A 17,450-nucleotide genomic window follows, 5' to 3' on the forward strand; every position below is an offset into this window, starting at 1 on the left:
CAACAAGCACCTTTGGCCCAACAGATTAAAACTGCGCACTGTTACAACACAGACAGCAACGCTGTGCTGTTCCAAGCTACAGGGAGAAGGTGGGCAATGCCAAGGCAGGACTCTGGTCACCATTGCCCCAAGGACAGGGCCAGATCAAAAGGAAACTCTACAGGCCCCTTCTCACCTTCCAGCATGTCATCCTGATGGGATCTCTGTGCAGTCCCTCCTTCCACTTGGCACAACACACTTTCATTCACTATATCCCAGATTTTAGGGGCTAAGGAGAAGGAAAAAGGCTTACGCTGAATGTTACTACCCTATTTTCTTCTGTACCAATCCAATTTACCCATCTTGAGGGCAATAGTGATGGCTCAATATCTTAGGGAACGCACAACTCACATGCTTGCCATAAATAATGGATAGCGCATTACACAGTACTTAGTATTTAAGTATCTGAAGAAGTAAAAGAAAATGGAAACAAAATATCATTAAGGGACTGACCTGTTTAAGTACTGCAGAAGGTAAAGAATGTTTCAACTTCGTTCTACTTCCCATTTGGCCACAGATCCCAAATGAAAACCTTGAGACATTACTCCAGCCACACTTAACACTAGTAGTAAAAACAAAAGGGCTGCCTTGCCCAGCACCCTGCATCTCACTGTACAGCAAGCAGCACAGATGCCTGTAAGACCACATAAAACCAGGATGAGCTCGTGGAAGAAAATTCTTCCAGGCTAATTTTTACCTCGGACACTTGACAGACCCAATAGCAACATCTTTATATTTTAATCATTCTTGATGTATTCTTTTTCATCCTTGAATTTTCGGAGTGCTCTCTGAAGCTGTGTAACTCCTGCTGTAACAGTAACGTGCCACACAACTTTCTGTGTGTGTGTGTGTGTGTGACAAGGAAGTCCCCAACCTTGGCATATTTAATTTCTTTTGAATTCATTTCCTTCTAGCTTTATTTGACATGATTCCTATCAGATCTTTGCCTGCAAAACAGTCTGCAGAACATTTTTTTTTTTTCCAGTCACTTTCTCCAGGCTACATATGGATTTATAGACTTGTATCAAATCTCTTCCTTTCAGCTATCTCTTTGCCACGGTGACAAGTCCTAATCTACTCAGACGTCCCCTTCACAAAAGCCACTGTGCACCCAGATTGCTTTGGTCATCCTGCTCTGTGCCTCCTTCACATCTGATGTTTTTCCTGAGGGGGCAGGGCACCGTGTGCTAGTCACAATGGATGAACGGCTTGGATTTAGAAAGTGGCATAATTATGGTTTCTACTTAATTTATTCTGTTCCTAGCATTCAATTTGATGAGTTTTTGACCATTGCTGAAAGCCTTGAACTGACAGTCGCTTCAACTTATCCACCAATATCCAAAGAAACCACTGTTCCTGAGTGATAAAATATTGGGGGCAGTTTCTTCCTATTTACATCCCTTTCTGTTTATCTGCCCTGAATTTCACCTGCACTTTCCTTACCTGGCTCTCAATTTGTGACGATCGTTTTGCAACTGACTCATTTCCCTGAAAAAATTGAGCTCATCATCCAACTTCACCATCTGACTGCAGCCCCGCTTCTCCACCTTGTCTGTGAGCCTATCAAACACCACAGCCAAAGCACAGATCCCACAGAACCAGACTTGTGACTCTCCTCCACAGTGAAAACTTCAACCTTTAATTTCTACCTCCTACTTCCCAATTTTAATCAATTTTCTGAAGTACCTCACTGTCATTGCATGGCACCTGCATTCCTTAACAGCCCTTTGATGCATTTTATAAATCCAAGTAAGTTATATCACCAGTCTGGCCCATCCACTCCTCCAGTCCTACTCGACAGATTAGTATATCATGATTTTCATTGCAAACCCCCAGATGGTTCTTTCTCACTGATATTTATTGATGTTCCCACTCATTCCATTATTATTACAGCTTTTACCAATGTATTTATTGCAAATACCAGGTTTACCACTGTGGAGCTCTGGGAACCTCACAGGAAATACTTGAAAAGGAATGTTAAACTGGTGTTTGTCTTCCGGTACAAGGGCATAAGCCAGGAGTGCACACTTGCCCTATTTCATCAACCTGCCAGGAGAGATCTCACTGTGGGATCATCCACAGCAAACACCACAAAACAACTCACTTTTCCAAACACTCCTTCTGCATATTTATTGCTTACTGGCCCTACAGACCCCAGCAAGCTTCCTGCTTCTCACGTGTATGAAACAGGATTTACTAGGGATTTTTTCATGCTTTCTGTAAGTTTCTCCAACTCTTTTGGCCATTCTTGTTGCATTTTTCCCTATCATCTGCCTGGGTTTACAAGCCTTTCTACTTTTCTCATTTGTCAGACCCAAGCTATCTAAAGGATGTATTCTTGCTTTTGGTAATATACTTTTCCTGCTGTTTAGCCATCTTAGTTTCCTTTTTTTTTTTTTTTCTTTTTTTTTTTTTCCACTACAAGGTGATTTCTTTTGATAAATGGGATGTGTTTACTCTAGGATTCCATCACTAACTTTAAATTGTCTCCATGTTACACAGTTGGACTTAACTATTTTAGCTTTATCTAGCTTCTCCCTTGTAAAATCAAATGTGACAGCAGTGGATGTTTTAGCTTTTCTTGCATCTGCAGGAATGCTTAATCTACCTGCATTACGGTCCCTGCATCAGAATGGACCTTTGGCTATGATGTTATAAACTAAGCACAATCCACTGGCCTGGCTCTTAGAAGTTGCTTATGTGGCTTCCTTGACTACTGCTCCATGAAGTGGTCACTAATGGTCTCAAAGAACAGACTTGACATTGGGCCTTGATATGACATTTACCCAAGCTACAAAAAGGTCATGGGAATTGTTTATCTTTATTGCGTTTGCTGCCCTCAGAAGCACTCTGATCTCTCTCAAAATGTCACAGTCACTGTCTCACTGTTACCATTCTGGTCAGTCAATGGATAATTTAGTCCTAATGCAGTATTTTTCCTATTTAAGTGTAAAACTTGAGTTGCTGACAGGGCTATTCTATTGATCTGATTTGATTTCAAAATTTAACACTAAGCACCATCTACCACTGCTGCTTGACTCCATCTTTCATGAACATTGTGTTGTTTGGTCTTACAGTGCCCCATGACCTCCTGCTTCCCTTCTGGAACCTTTCTGGTAAGTCAATACCATGGCTTATAGCTATTTCTTAGGCATTTATACAGAATCACATGACCCACTGCTCTGGTTTCTGACTTCTCTGCACCTTGCTTAAATGGCACGTGGTTGGCACCAACAGTTGATTTTCTTCCTTGATTGATTGCTTCTGATTCCTGCCCTGACCTTGAATTTAAAGACACAGAAGTGTTACTGCAAGTGTTTCATCTCAGAAGACACCTGCCTTCTGTAAGAAACTAGTTCTCACTTAGATCCTTATGCTGAGATTTTTTTTGTCTGTAGGCTCAGTCCAGTTTTGAGAAAGCCTGTGCAATAATTCCTGGTGACATCAGAAAAGCTGCATCTTGCACATGCCTTACTAGTGCAGATCACATCTTAAAATCTTCACTGGTGTCCTCTTCAACAAGAGGTAAAGTGCAGAGCTCTTACTAAACCACTCTGTTTCTATTGAAGATCTCTACATACTCATACAGTATCTCAGGTGCCCACTGATAATAAACTTGTATCAAACAGCCAGATCTAAAAGAGCACTATCAAGTGACATTTGGGCTGTGAAACCTTAATTTAGGCACCACAATGATCAGAGTGTTTTAATATTATAATAACTGATAAATAGACTATGTGTCAGACATTTCATTCCCTTTTAATCAAAACTCCTAGTCTGCTAAATTAATCACCCCCTTGGGGTACAGTAGCAGATTTCCAATTTAGTCATAGAGCATCATTAATAATGAAAAGTTCTGGAGGCAAATTCTTCTACTCGTGTTCTTTTGTATGATCCAGCAGGTTTAAAGAGACAAGACGGAGAACACGGAAGACATCGACACCTTCCAGCAATCCAAATAAATAAACATCATTTTTGATGTCAGTCCTTTAATGACTGTCCTCCTCCTTGAATATTAAGAATATCATCACAAAACCTAGAAAGCCAGCCAGAAGAGTTGTGATTTTACTAAATGGTGTTAACAAAACCAAAGCTAAAAAAGCATGAGAAATAGAGAGGAATGCTGCACTTTGAATAGCTCTACTGCTAAGCTCTTCTATATACATCTTCTATGTACGTTTGGTTTCATTAAACTGTTTAATTTCAGAAAGTAAGTGTTTCTGAACACTCTTTCTTCACCTGGTAAGCTTTCATTTTTTCTTCACTAAAGTAATTCAGTAAGTAAACTCAGTAAGTTTGCAGGTGACACTAAGTTGGCAGGAAGTGTCCATCTGCCTGGGAGTAGTAGGCATTTCAGAGAGATCTGGACAGGCTGGGCTGAGTCCAATGGGCTGAAGTTCAACAGCACCAACTGCCGGGTCCTACATTTTGACAACAAGAACCCCAGGCAACGCTACAGGCTTGGGGCAGAGTGGCTGAAAGACTGTGTGGAAGAAATGGACCTGAGAGTGTCTGTGTTCAGCTGAACGTGAGCCAACAGTGTGCCCAGGTGGCCAAGATGACCAACAGTATCCTGGCTTCTATCAAAAATAACGTTGTCAGCAGGAGCAGGGAGGTGATCATCCCTCTGTACTCAGCTCTTTTCCAACCTTAATGCTATCACAATTCTAATTTTTTCAGAAAAACATCCTCTGTTCTGCTGAGTTTTAAACATATTTCTGTGTAAAGAATGAACTTATTCTCTAACCACTAAGAAACATGCTTCATTTTCCGCTCAAGAGGTCTCCAACTACAGATACAAGTTCTTGACCTACTTGGTGATGGTGGTATTGGGGAAGAATAATAACATGAAGCGGCAACACTCATTTCACACCACTGTTCCCTTTCCATCCCCACTTGAATTCTTTTATGCAAAAAGAATGGCAGGCTGCCTGAGCCAGTGAAACCTTCAAAGGACACAGGTCAGGCTACATTTTTATCTATCCATTTGCTTCTCCCTGTCTGCTCTGCTATGTGCACAGGCACTTGGGAGTAAGTCAGAGTAGCTCTCCTTTGCCATGCCCACCATTCCCCATACCTTTACCCATTGGCACTTCTACCAGAATCAACAAAGTGAATGTGGCTTTAGGTAGCCACCAACTACCTTGGATTTATAAGTTGATAGTCTGCCAACACTCTGTTGTTTGCAGTATATACTGGGCTATTAGAATGCCAAAAAGTAATGCAAGTTCACCTCACGCGCTTGGATGTCAACCAAAGTAAATACATTGCTTATTCAGACAGACACAGCTACAAATGTTAACACAGCAAGTTATCTCCATATCTCCGTACCTAAACTGTCTGCGTTCAGAGATCATCTCATCCTAATGGTGATTTCTGATGATCTCTTCTTAATGTTATGCTCCGTGAGCAATAGGCAGGCCTGTTCTCCCTACGGAGGAAAGCTCCATCTAGAAACAAAGAGCTGATTTGAGGATTCCCTTCTGTTCCTGGGGCTTTGAGGAGTTTCTTTAGGTGCGTGAAGCCATCAAATAAAACCCTCTGGCAAATCACTCTGATGCACTGACAGCCCATCCTGCTCCTCTCCCTCCCCCACTGGAAGAGCCATAAAAGTCCAAGGCCAGAGACCGCTGCTGAACCAACAAGCAGGAAGGATTTACAGCCAACAGTAACTCCTGACCTCATCAAACTCCACTCTGGGCCATTTATCACTCCTCTGTTGGAAAGAAAAAGCATCAAAGTGGAGAGGAATCAGGAGAGAAAGAAAAGAGGGAGACTGAATGACAGTCACTTTACCTTCACTAAAAGGTACAGAAAACCCCCCCAGCAATACAGGCAAGTGCCTAAATGCCCTTGAACTCCAGTGTCTGAGGAAAAATCCCCAGTCATTAAGTGAAATGGATTTTAAACAAATGCTGAAATTTATCAAACAGCTGAGAACCTCTTGTCTCCGAAACTCTACGATCTCATTGCCATGGCAATGTGATAACCTACAGACACATAGGTGAGAAGATAGCTGGAACTATGGTGCTCCAGCACCAGAGCTGCTAGCAAACAGCACAATCAGACAACGTGTGCAGCTAGGGTGTCTCAGGGTGGGCAGAAAATAGCTGAGTGTCCGCACTGGACTCACCACAGACTCTTGCTGGTGCAGTGAAAAATTATAAGGATAATCAGTGACAGAGTTGGACTGCAACCTCTGAGAGACAGAACAGAAAGATCTTGAAACAGGAGCTTGAGGGCACTTGAGTTTTCTGATCATCTGGGTGTTTTACTCAAACAAATATTGCCCAGAGGAATGTTTCTTAGCATCTGCCCCACCACCAATGCACACCCTGCTTTCTCTCCTCCTACTCTGTATTTTTGAAAATCATACACAGAGCCAGGTAACAAAAGGTTCTTTCAGGGCAGTAACAGAAGTCCCTGAACACAGGGGGTAAGGAAGGAGAACAAAGGCACAATGCCATTTCTTCTGCCTGTGCTGCTGAATTTCAGGTCCTCTCAAGGATGCACCTGAGTGCCTCAGAAGCAAAGCAGCCCAAACTACCTCTGAAAATCCTAGCTTTATGTTTTATCAAAACAATCTGAAGCTGAGATGCACCTGCATTTTGCCTGAAGGGAATGGCACTGAGAAGAGGATCACAGGAGCCTTATCAGCCTGCTGAAACACATAGATCTGCCTAATTAAGACAGCTGGGGAAACAGCAGCCATTTATACAGCAGGAGATAGAAAGCTGATCTGCATCTCAGCTGTCCCATTCTCTTCAGATCAGTAATTTCTGGGGAAGCAATAAGTGATGCTAAGGTGGGAACCCCCTGACATTAGCTGTGAAATCACAAGTTCTCAAAGGATCCCAAAAGGTTGAGGGCAGGCAACACAATTTCTGTTTCTAAACTGAATCACTCAGTGCCTCAAGTGAAATGAAGACCAATGCAATGCTGAGATGGCCACAGAAAATTCATGTTGCAGCAACAGGCAAGAAATGTGAAGATTATGGCATGGAATAAAGAACGATGTAAAAGAAAGACAAAAATAAGCCACGAAGAGCAAGGAGTACTTGCAAAAACACTAACAGAAAGCTGCTGATTATGGGAGAAAAGTAACTTATGTAAGCACATTAAATGTCAAAGGGATTTCTGACATCTATATATAGAAACATCTACTAAACACAGGCTCAGTGTTGTGTACAGTACTCAAGGTACTGGATACCTCTTCTGATTAAGATAATAGGGCTTTTTATATATAAATAATCCAATGTTTATGTTAATAAGGCGATATCTCTTTCTATGGACTTGCAGCCTATGGAAAGATATTTCTTGCTCTGCTATTCCTGTTTAACAAACTTACTTGACTTAAACTTTGTCTATCCTTATTCATCAAGCTTCTACTTAACAATTTCTGCCCATTCCATCCCCTAGTGATACCATATGCTACTCCTATCTTATCCTCAGCATTACTTTTAAGTATAATAAACAATAATGATTAAATGCCCTACAACAGCCAACACTTCATTTGGTCCCCTGAAGTCAAAGAGCACATGTGAGTGGGACAAAAAAGCCTTGTTTTTCTTTGTGAAAAGATTCTTTTGGCTATGAAAACCAAGTAGAAACAAAAAATCAGCCCTAAGCCTGAAAGCTGACCTGTTGGAAGGTGTCCATTGGGAAATGCAGTTTGTGCTTCCCAGCTGCTGGCTCTTGCCCATGGGTTGAGTGAGGCCACATCCTCAGTGTCCAGCACAGCCCTGGCTCTGGGGAGGAGAACCCAGCACCAGGCAGGGGCTGAGGGGCACGGTGGGCACAGTTGGGCTTCTTGAGAACCACTTAGATTGTAAGAAAAAGCAAGACTGAGGCTATAGAACTACAGCATCCAGAAAACATCAACATTAACCAAATTTTCCAGGGAAAACCAGACAACAAGAACAAAAAGTAAGACAAAGAATCCCCACACTCTTTCCCTGAAATGTGTTATTTACTTAAAAAATAAAGGTATTTTTCATCAGAAGTCGGCATTGGCTGGCTGCGCAGTAATTCTAGCACCAGACAAATTACAACATTCCTCACTACAGCTTTCCAACCCAGTAGGCCTACAAGGAACTGCACAATCAGAATTTTAAATGCCCTGGGAACTGAGTTAATACCAGATGGTACCCAGCTATATTCATCATTATAATTTCCTAATATTATATTAACATTTACTGGTTTAGCACTTGAATCATCTAGCACGACACTGCTAAAATGTATGTCCTGAACTCAGTTCTGTGCGGAAGGGTTTTGACTCTCTCTCCTTGGCTGTCATTCCTTCAAGTTTTTAATAATCTTGATCTTTCAACATTTTATGGCCTTACGAAAAGCGCAGGCTTCTACATGTAATATTATTTTGTCTGTTCAGTTACAGTCACAGGAGCAGATCAATCTGCCAACGCTTCTGCCTTTTTAATAGCGTCTAGGTTTTTAATAATATCAATATGAAAATGTTTCTTTCCTTTAAATTGAGTAAAACATGGTGCATGAATAGACCATGCATTTCTGCATGGGCGAATGATCAGAGCCACCAATCTGCTTGTGCTGTTATCCTTCCTGACAACGCAATAGAAAACAATTTTGGATATCTCTTCTTATCCAACTCCAGGTTGTTTTCTACTAGAGATGCTTTAAATTACACTTGGTTGTAAAGATTTACAGTCATTATTCTTACAGGTGTTGTTTGTTTAAAGTCACACAGCACCCTTTCAAACTTTGCTGGTGCACGTTTGGAAGAATTCTACACTTTATTCAGTTTTGGCAATAGAAAACAAAGCTGTTCAAACTTGAGCAGCTATAAACCAACCGCCACTGTCCCAAGGAATGAGCCCTTCTCCAAAGCAGAAAAATAAAACAAAGATGCTTGCCAAGCAGCATGTCTCGGCTTCCCAGTGACTAGCACAGTATTTTGAACAGTGAATCTGTTTCCCTTTCACTGCAATATGAAATAAATAACTTGCAGATAAACATCCCATATGACAGTTCTTGTGAGGGTACTGGTTTGGCAAGGCTGCGAGCCAGTCCTGCCAGCCCCAGCTAGAGCATTATAGGACTTCTGTTCTCATTGAAAACACCACAGTTCCTCCTTCAATCATCCTTCTGCCTTTCTTTGCCTTTCATCATCCCCTGCACTAACCAAAGAGGTACAGAAATGGCATAACTGGGGAAAAAACTGGCACACAAACAATCTGTGGTCTCTATCAACCTGATAACCCCACTGGTCAGGTCTTTAGCTGGTAGACAGCGCTGTCCTGTTAGGGATACTGGCTGACTGAGCACATGGTGTGCTTCCATCGTGCTATCTTAAAGGAGAAGCAAAATTTAGATGACACCAAGATGACTTCAGGCTGGAGGATACTCCTGTAGTCACTCACTTTCTGATGTCTTACAAATATAATTTCACCCTGTGATACATAGGTCATAAGGAAGGAATGTCCAGAAGATGGCTTTGAAAGCATGCAGTAGCTTCTAAAACACCATTCTCAAAAACACCATTAAATAAAAAGCAAATTGACAAAGGAGCACGACATCGGGTTTTTGTTTTCTGTTGTTCTTTTTTTTTTTCCTCTGAAATGGAGTTATCAATCACGTATCATCTCTTTTAAGGGAACGGCTGCAAAAATACACAGGTAAATGGCTATGGTAATTTACTGTGACTCCCTATTGCTAGGCAAGCTAAATATACTTCTCGAAATACTTTTTTTCTGCACACAAGAGTCCTTGCTACTGTGCCTGCTGTACATCACACTAAGGAGTTTGTCTCCACCTCCCGTGACACACACAAGTGACCGGCCTGCAATAAGCAGGCAACATTACTTTTGCTGTTCTCTGTTGTAATAGTGAGACATAAATGGCCACATTCCCCGTTAAGCTTTGCAGTCTTACTACCATTTCCAAAATTGAAGTAGATATTTGGGTGCCTCAGGATCGAAAGGATTAAATTGCAAGAGTGCCACCTAGCACAGTTCCCACTGGAAACAGCAACATCTAAACATTCAACAAATCCCACAGATTTGTCCCGCCTCAGTGCATCCTGAGTCCCATCAAAGTGAGATGTCTATAAGGACCTAAACCCATGACAGCTCTCAGAGCAGCACACATAGGCTCCAAAACTCCTCAGTAACTGCAGAAAATATATTCCAGCTACTGCTGTAATACAGGTCTTAAGCCATGTCAGTCTGTTGCCTGCCCGCCATGGATGGCAATAGAAACAGCTGGGGTCTGATGATATGTCAGTATTTCACTTCTTTTTTGCATGCATTATATTTTTGGCGTGTTAAAAAAGACAATTTACCAATACAAAAGGCAGCGTTATGGAGACAAACCGTTTACACACAGCATAACTATCATGCTTCAAGTTTTCTTATTCAGTATCTTCTGCATCTACAATTTAACCTCCAAAAGCCCCCTGAGATTCTCTACCTGTACTTTACAGTGAAAGGTGATCACCTCTGCCCAGTCAGACACATGCAGTTTGCACTTGGAACAACATTTGGCCTTGCTCACCATTATTCTGGGTCCCCAGATTCTAGCTGGTCAATGTAAAATGTTACAGTTTGCTAAAAAGCAGCAGAAGAAAACCGTGGGATCTGGCAGCAGACTCGCCCCAACAGGAGCAATAATGGATTTCAAGGTCTCTGTGCCATGAGTCTGTCCTGAGCTTCCCCTCCGTGTTACTACGTGCTACTACAGAGCAAGTCTCTTTCCATTTATCTTGCCGTCATTCACTCGCATTACAAAATAAAAACAACACAGGCACCAAATTGACTGGAGGGCAAGAGAAAGTCTGGCTGAATAACCCACTCCTGATGACATTCATTGCTACCTGAAACCAAGGCTTCAGTCCCTGTTCTTTCATGCACCTAGAGAGTAACCTCAAGAGATCAGATGAGAGTAGAGGGGTTAATTAAGAAGCAGCAATTTGTATTATACTACCAGCACGATCCTCCATCCACTGAAATCAATGGAAAGGATCCCTGCAGTTAATTCAAATTAATTAACCCAACTAGGACTGGCTCTTGAGCGCAGTATGCAGCAAGCCTGAAATCAGCAGCAGAATCACATTGTATGTTACTTCTGTAAGGGATTAAAAGTCAGTATGGTCAGGATAAACAAAAAAGTATCTTCCACATGTTTTTAGAGTTACACGTGCCCCTTTGAATGCTACACTTCAGCTGAGAAAATCCCGAACAATTGAAAACAAAAGCATAAACTCCTCTTTCTTTCTTTTAGACATAAAGAAAAGCATAGATTGATGGAAACAAAATTCTCATCAAGGAAAATCTGCAGCAACTGGAAGGAGAACGCAAAAATGAAGCTTGCCATTCTGAAAAATAGTTTTTCTGCACACAGTCTAAAAATGGCACAGCAGTATCTAAAGCTAAGCAGAAGCAAGCCTGGCTACTGTGGATTAAAATGTGCCTTTCCTGCTAAAGCACAGCCCCCTTGACCTGCAGCTAAACTGCTAGAAGGACACTTGCATTTCATAACAGTGCTGAGAACTTGGAGCATCAGCTGAGCCCTGTCCTCAGCAATTGCTCCTGGACTGCTCCAGCCCCAGCCCTGCACAGCACTAGTGCTTCTGGAGCCCAGTGCCAACCCAAGCAACAAACATGTCCTTTCCTCCTAAGCAGTCAAAACTTAATTCTTGGTATTGAAAATATGACAAAACTACACCTTTGCATCCTATGAGACAGCATATGAAATCAAATTTTCTAGGTGAGAACAGCTGAGACTTCCTTACCTGTATGCGCTGGTCAGAATTACCCACTGTATTATTTGGCTGGTCACAGGCACAAAGTGTGCCAGGCTGGGCACGAGCCATGTGTTTGAATGACGTGACTTCAAGGCTGACAGTCCCACACCCACATTTTCCCCCACATCTTAAGATTTGTGGATCAGTAAGTGGATTTTACAAAACATAAAATAGCCAGCTGCACAAAGAGACTTTTCTCTAAGCATCCAGGATGTGCAAATGAAATTAACTTTTAAGAGGAGAACAGAACACAAATTATCTGGGTATCTCCTGAAATCTTTTGTTGTTGCTCTTGTTGAAAAGACACAGTTTTCCTGATCTCATCCTAACAAGCAAAGTTCCTCTCTGAAACCAGATCTAAGCCCCATAGTTTATGAGGCCAACTTCAGAGCAGGATTACAGGGCATGCAGCTTGAGTTTTCCTCTCCCAAGGAGCAACTAAGCAGAAGGAAATTCAGTCTCTGGGAATTTCCAAAGGGTCACACAGCTAACAGACATCCTACGTCTCTATATGACCCCCCCCTCATGTCTTTTATAAGAGACTGTGGAAACAAGCTTCTTTTTTGTTGTTGTTGTTTTCCTTTAACAAATATCACACAGTGGGTAAAACGCCATGGAAGCCTTAAATCCAAATGAATGAGCAGTTATAACCTCCCCAAGGTCACTCTGACAGTTTTATTACCAATGACACAGGAGCAAATGTTGCAAAAGCAATGTGGCAAAAGCAATGTGCGTTACAGTTCTGCGCATGGCGGGAAGCTAAATTACCACAGATATTGTGCCGGTGTTCTGATAACACGCTTTAAGACCAGTCCCAGGTCATGTCATGTCTATGGATTATGTATGGAACTGTCAAATTTTCCAGAAAACCTTCTGCTGCTCTGTGCATCCATCTGTGTGCTGGTAGCCACTCCTGCAATATCACTTACTATTATAAAGTGTCAATGCGTATAAACATGGGAAAGCATTTAGAATTTAGTCTTGCACATACAGAACAGCAACACAGATTGACTTCTAGTGGATTGTTGATCCTAAAAAAAATAAATATCTATCTACGTTATGGAAAAGCATTATAAAATGAAGGCAGAAATACAAGAATATGAATATAAACCATAGAGGAATGCCACAAGGTTCCTCCTACCTAACACTATGTTTCCAGTGAGCAGCCTCATGAAGGTTTGAGAAACATGCTCCTTGCAGATCAGAAGAGGCAGCGTTCCTCAGAGGAAGGCAGGCAGCCTCTCCAGCCTCAGCCTGGTGCTTCTTCCGCAGAAGGCACGCGTTTTGCTGTCTGGCTCTGGTGTACACATACAGAGACACATGCACACACAGCGCCGGTGCTTGCAAACACACCAACCCCAAGCAAAAAAGCTTTACACAGTTTTCTTTTGAGAGACATGCTCAAGCCAGGTGGAAATGTGCCCAGAAGCACTGGAAGGAGCTCAATGGTGCAGCTGAGCTGGGTTTGTTCTACACTGTTAGAGGCAGGGTTGGGCACATTTTCTCTCTTAGTAAGTACCAGGGAGGTCTAAATCACAGAGAGGAAACCCAGCCTGGGAGTGACTGAAAAACACAGACTTTCCCCCTTCTCTTGCCTCTCTGGTTTCTCCAAGGAACCTGTGTTGTGTTTCTCCAGCTATTCTCTAACGTCAGTGAAGGCAGTAAACAAACAGGAAGGTGCTTTTAGAACAGGGAAAAACACAAGCTTTGACAGCCCTGCTCTCAAAAACAATAGCTCCCTTCCTTTGCAAATTAATTTTAATAACTGTGGCTAGTTTGCTGTGAGTTGAGTAGTTTTGCATGAACACACACAATTAAATTAATATGCAAATGTTCCTGCTCCCCTGAGAATACTAAGAGGCATTCTTTACAGCATGTGAGACAAGGAGGAGGAAAAGAAAAAAACTCCAGCAGCCCCAAAAAGAGGCTTGTTGAGCAGGGTGGGACTCGTCTTTCTTTGGCTCAGCCACTGAAAAGGGATTCGAGCCTGACTGAAACAATGTTCGTTCATGAGGCAGAAATAAAGGAGGAAGAGGAGCCTTTGGAGACAAAGGGAAGAGGAAAAGACCACAGCATCCCAAGTTGTTAAAAACTGACCTCAGCAAGTCTAAATCTTCACAAAGGTGGCATTTACTGTGTCAGGACTCACAAAGGTTCCCATTCTTCCCTCGCCCACAGGGACCCCCTCTTTTTTCCATCCATGTTTGAGCAAGGGCCTCAGACAAGTAGCACGGCCTCCAGCCCTTCACCCTTCAGCTGTCAATCAGCTTCCCAGGCAGATGGGCAGCAGGATGAGAAAAGATGGTTTCCAAGCGGCTTTGCCCTCCAGGCTGGGAAGGTGCAGGCAGGCACCACAGCATGCAGGCAGCCTCTTTGTAGGGCCCCAGCATGGGAGACAGAGAATGGCCGGACTTCCCAGGAGCCTCCATTCCCAGTCACAAAAGACCCTCCATGAGCTGGGAGACAGGGATGGCTCGACGGTTGCTGGAAGTTGTTATGGTAAAAGTAACCCCTTCACTCAGGCCCTTGTGTGCTGGCTTTGTGGGTTTAGACAAAAAACACCCACTGCCCAGACAACAGATAGATCTGTGTGCCAGAAAGATGGATTAGGAAAGACTGGGTGCATGGTGGCACAGACACAGATGTGGATCTCCAGTGATGAGAGGGGGCACAGTGGGATACAAAGGCGTTCCTGTGCTGCTGCAGTCAGCACAGCGCCTTTCTCAGCCCCTGCTCAGTGGGTCTCAAAAGATAGTTAGGGTAACTCTGCTCACCATTCTTGACTGGGAAAGAAACTAACAGAGCTGGGAAGCACCCATTATCAGTTATTTGGCATATGGTCCCAACATCCTTGACTCACACAGGTTTTGGAAGATCAGGGGGCCAGAGAAAGAACTGGTGAGACTGTGCACCTTTCATGCACCTGCATAGTGTGACACAGCAAGGATGTCTCAGTGTCACCCATCGAGTTTTCACTCTCCCTATTTTACACTGTCCTTGTCTCACTCACAGGAGTGCTGTGAAGGAAAGGAACTGAAACTGCTCCAAAAGAATCTGACATTCCTATTATTAGTTGCGTGAACAAGTGTTATGCTAGAAACTGCACCAATTCCTTAAAATCTCATAAACAGAACCATAGGGAGAGGATGGAAGTTATTAACGCCTTCTTCTGTTGCTCATGTGAACCTGCCATCCTTCATTCTGAGGAGCCCGGTGCTCCTGAGAATGAAAACAAACAACTTCCCCCTCCCCCTGAAATCCTAGCACTAGTGAAAACCTATATGAGATTTCAATGTAAAAAATCCTTTTTTTTTTTTTTTTTTTATTATATTCTTTCTGGTTTTAAGTCTTTAGGAAGAAAATTGCTACGCAGCTTCAATGGCCAAAAGAAATAAATCATTAAACAAATCAATAGATAAGAAAACAAAAAAATAAACAAATAAATCAGATTTAAAATACAAACACTGGGCATTTTCACAGTTTCCCATTCCCAGAAGCCAGCATAGTAAGCAACACGCCAGATTGTGTCATGCTCTGAGAAACAATAGCAAATTTTATTAATAGTTTTATGCATTATTGTTGCCTTCCTGCTGTTATTACTGAGCCTACCCTGCCTTTCTTCTTCCTTTCCCTACACACGCCGTCTGCTACTGAGTCTCTGAAACTGGAAAATAGGGAAAGGGCATTATTATTTGTGGTTGCAAACTAAGACTGCAGCATGTGGTCTGCTGTAGAAGCTGAAAAGGTAAAGGCTGTCTGCGCAATTAAAAGCATCAGACATCAAATAAGCAGTGGGTGGGAGAGCATGCGGAAGCAGTGAAACCATCGCAAGGCCTCGGGGGTCTGGGCCTCGATGGCAGAGGTGATGCCCTTCATTTTAATCTCCTTGAGGAGCACAAGGAGAAGAAGGATTTATGACACAAATTAAGACATTACTATGAATAAAACGTCTATCTGGGCTGCAGTGAAAAATGTTTGGCCCAGAGTTTTATTGTGTTTTTGTTTAACCTCCTCACATGAGGCACCAGAAGGAGCTGAAGAGAACTGGCTCTCAGCACAGAGGAAACCTCAGCTAACACCTCTGTGCAGACAGCAGCAAACACAGCCACAGCCCAGAGCTCAGCTGTCATTTTGAGTGGGCTTTGGAGTCCCAAAGGGATTTAGGGACACAAATGCACATTTTTGATGTGAATTTGCAGGTACTGGCAATATTACTTCCCAGGCACCATGCTACTTTATGCTCTAAACCAAATATTCCACCACACCACTGAATCTGAAGTGAACTGCTAGAATCATAGAATCACTCAGGTTGGAAAAGACCTCAGAGATCATCAAGTCCAACCACAGCCTAACCATAGTACCCTAACTCTAACAACCCTTTGCTAAATCGTATCTCTGAGCACCACATCCAAACGGCTCTTAAACACATCCAGGGACGGTGACTCAAACACCTCCCTGGGCAGCCTATTCCAGTGCTTAACTACCCTTTCTGTATAGATACATTTCCTAACGTCCAACCTAAACTTACCTTGGCACAACTTAAGGCCATTTCCCCTCGTCCTGTCACTTGTCACCAGTAAGAAGAGACTCGACCCACTCTCACTGTAAGCACCTTTCAGATGCTGGAAGAGAGTAATAAGGTCTCCTCTCAGCTTTCTTTTCCCCAGACTAAATAGCCCCAGCTCCCTCAGCCGCTCCTCATAGGGCTGATTTTCCAAGCCCTTCACAAGTCTTGTTGCCCTTCTCTGGACCTGCTCCAGTACCTCCATGTCCTGAGGTGCCCAAAACTGAACACAGTACTTGAGGTGAGGCCTCACCAATGCTGAGTACAGGTGAGCAGGACTAGGAAGTCATCCTACCCCACACCATTCTCGATACAAGCCAGGATGCCATTGGCCCTCTTGGCCACCTGGGCACACTGCTGGCTCGTATTCAGCTGACTGTCCATCAGCACACCAAGGTCCCTTTTCAGCCACACCTCCCCAGGCCTGTAGGGTTGCCTGGGGTTGTTGTGAAGGACCTGACACTTGGCCCTATTGCAACTCATGCTATTATCCTTGGCCCATCAATCCATTCTATCCAGGTCCCTCTGTAGCTCCCTTCTTCACTCTGGCAGATCAACACTCCCTCGCAGCTTGGTGTCACCTGCAAACTTACCAAGGGTGCATTCAATCCCCTCATCCAGATCATCAATGAAGATGTTAAACAGAAGCGGCCCCAGCACTGAGCCCTGGGGGATGCTGCTCGTGACTGACCGCCAACTATATTCGACTCCATTGACCACAACTCTCAGGGCCCAGCCATCCAGCCAGCACTTCACCCAGCACAGCGTAAGCCCATCCAGACAATAGGCAGCCAGCTTCTCTACCAGAATGTTATGGGGGTCAGTGTCAAAGGCCTTACTGAAGTCCAGGTAGACCACGTCGAGAGCCTTGCCTTCATCTATCAAGAGGGTCACCTTGTTATAGAATAAAATCAGGTTTGTTAGGCAGGATTTTACTGTTCATAAACCCATGCTGACTAGGCCTGATCCCCTGGATGACCTTTAATTGGTGCATGATGGTTCCCAAGTTTATTTGTTCTAAAACCTTCCCAGACACCGAGGTGAGACTGATAGGCCTGTAGCTACCAAGAT

The sequence above is a fragment of the Excalfactoria chinensis genome, chromosome 4 (genome assembly GCF_039878825.1).
Source record: "Excalfactoria chinensis isolate bCotChi1 chromosome 4, bCotChi1.hap2, whole genome shotgun sequence".
Lineage (NCBI taxonomy): Eukaryota > Metazoa > Chordata > Aves > Galliformes > Phasianidae > Excalfactoria > Excalfactoria chinensis.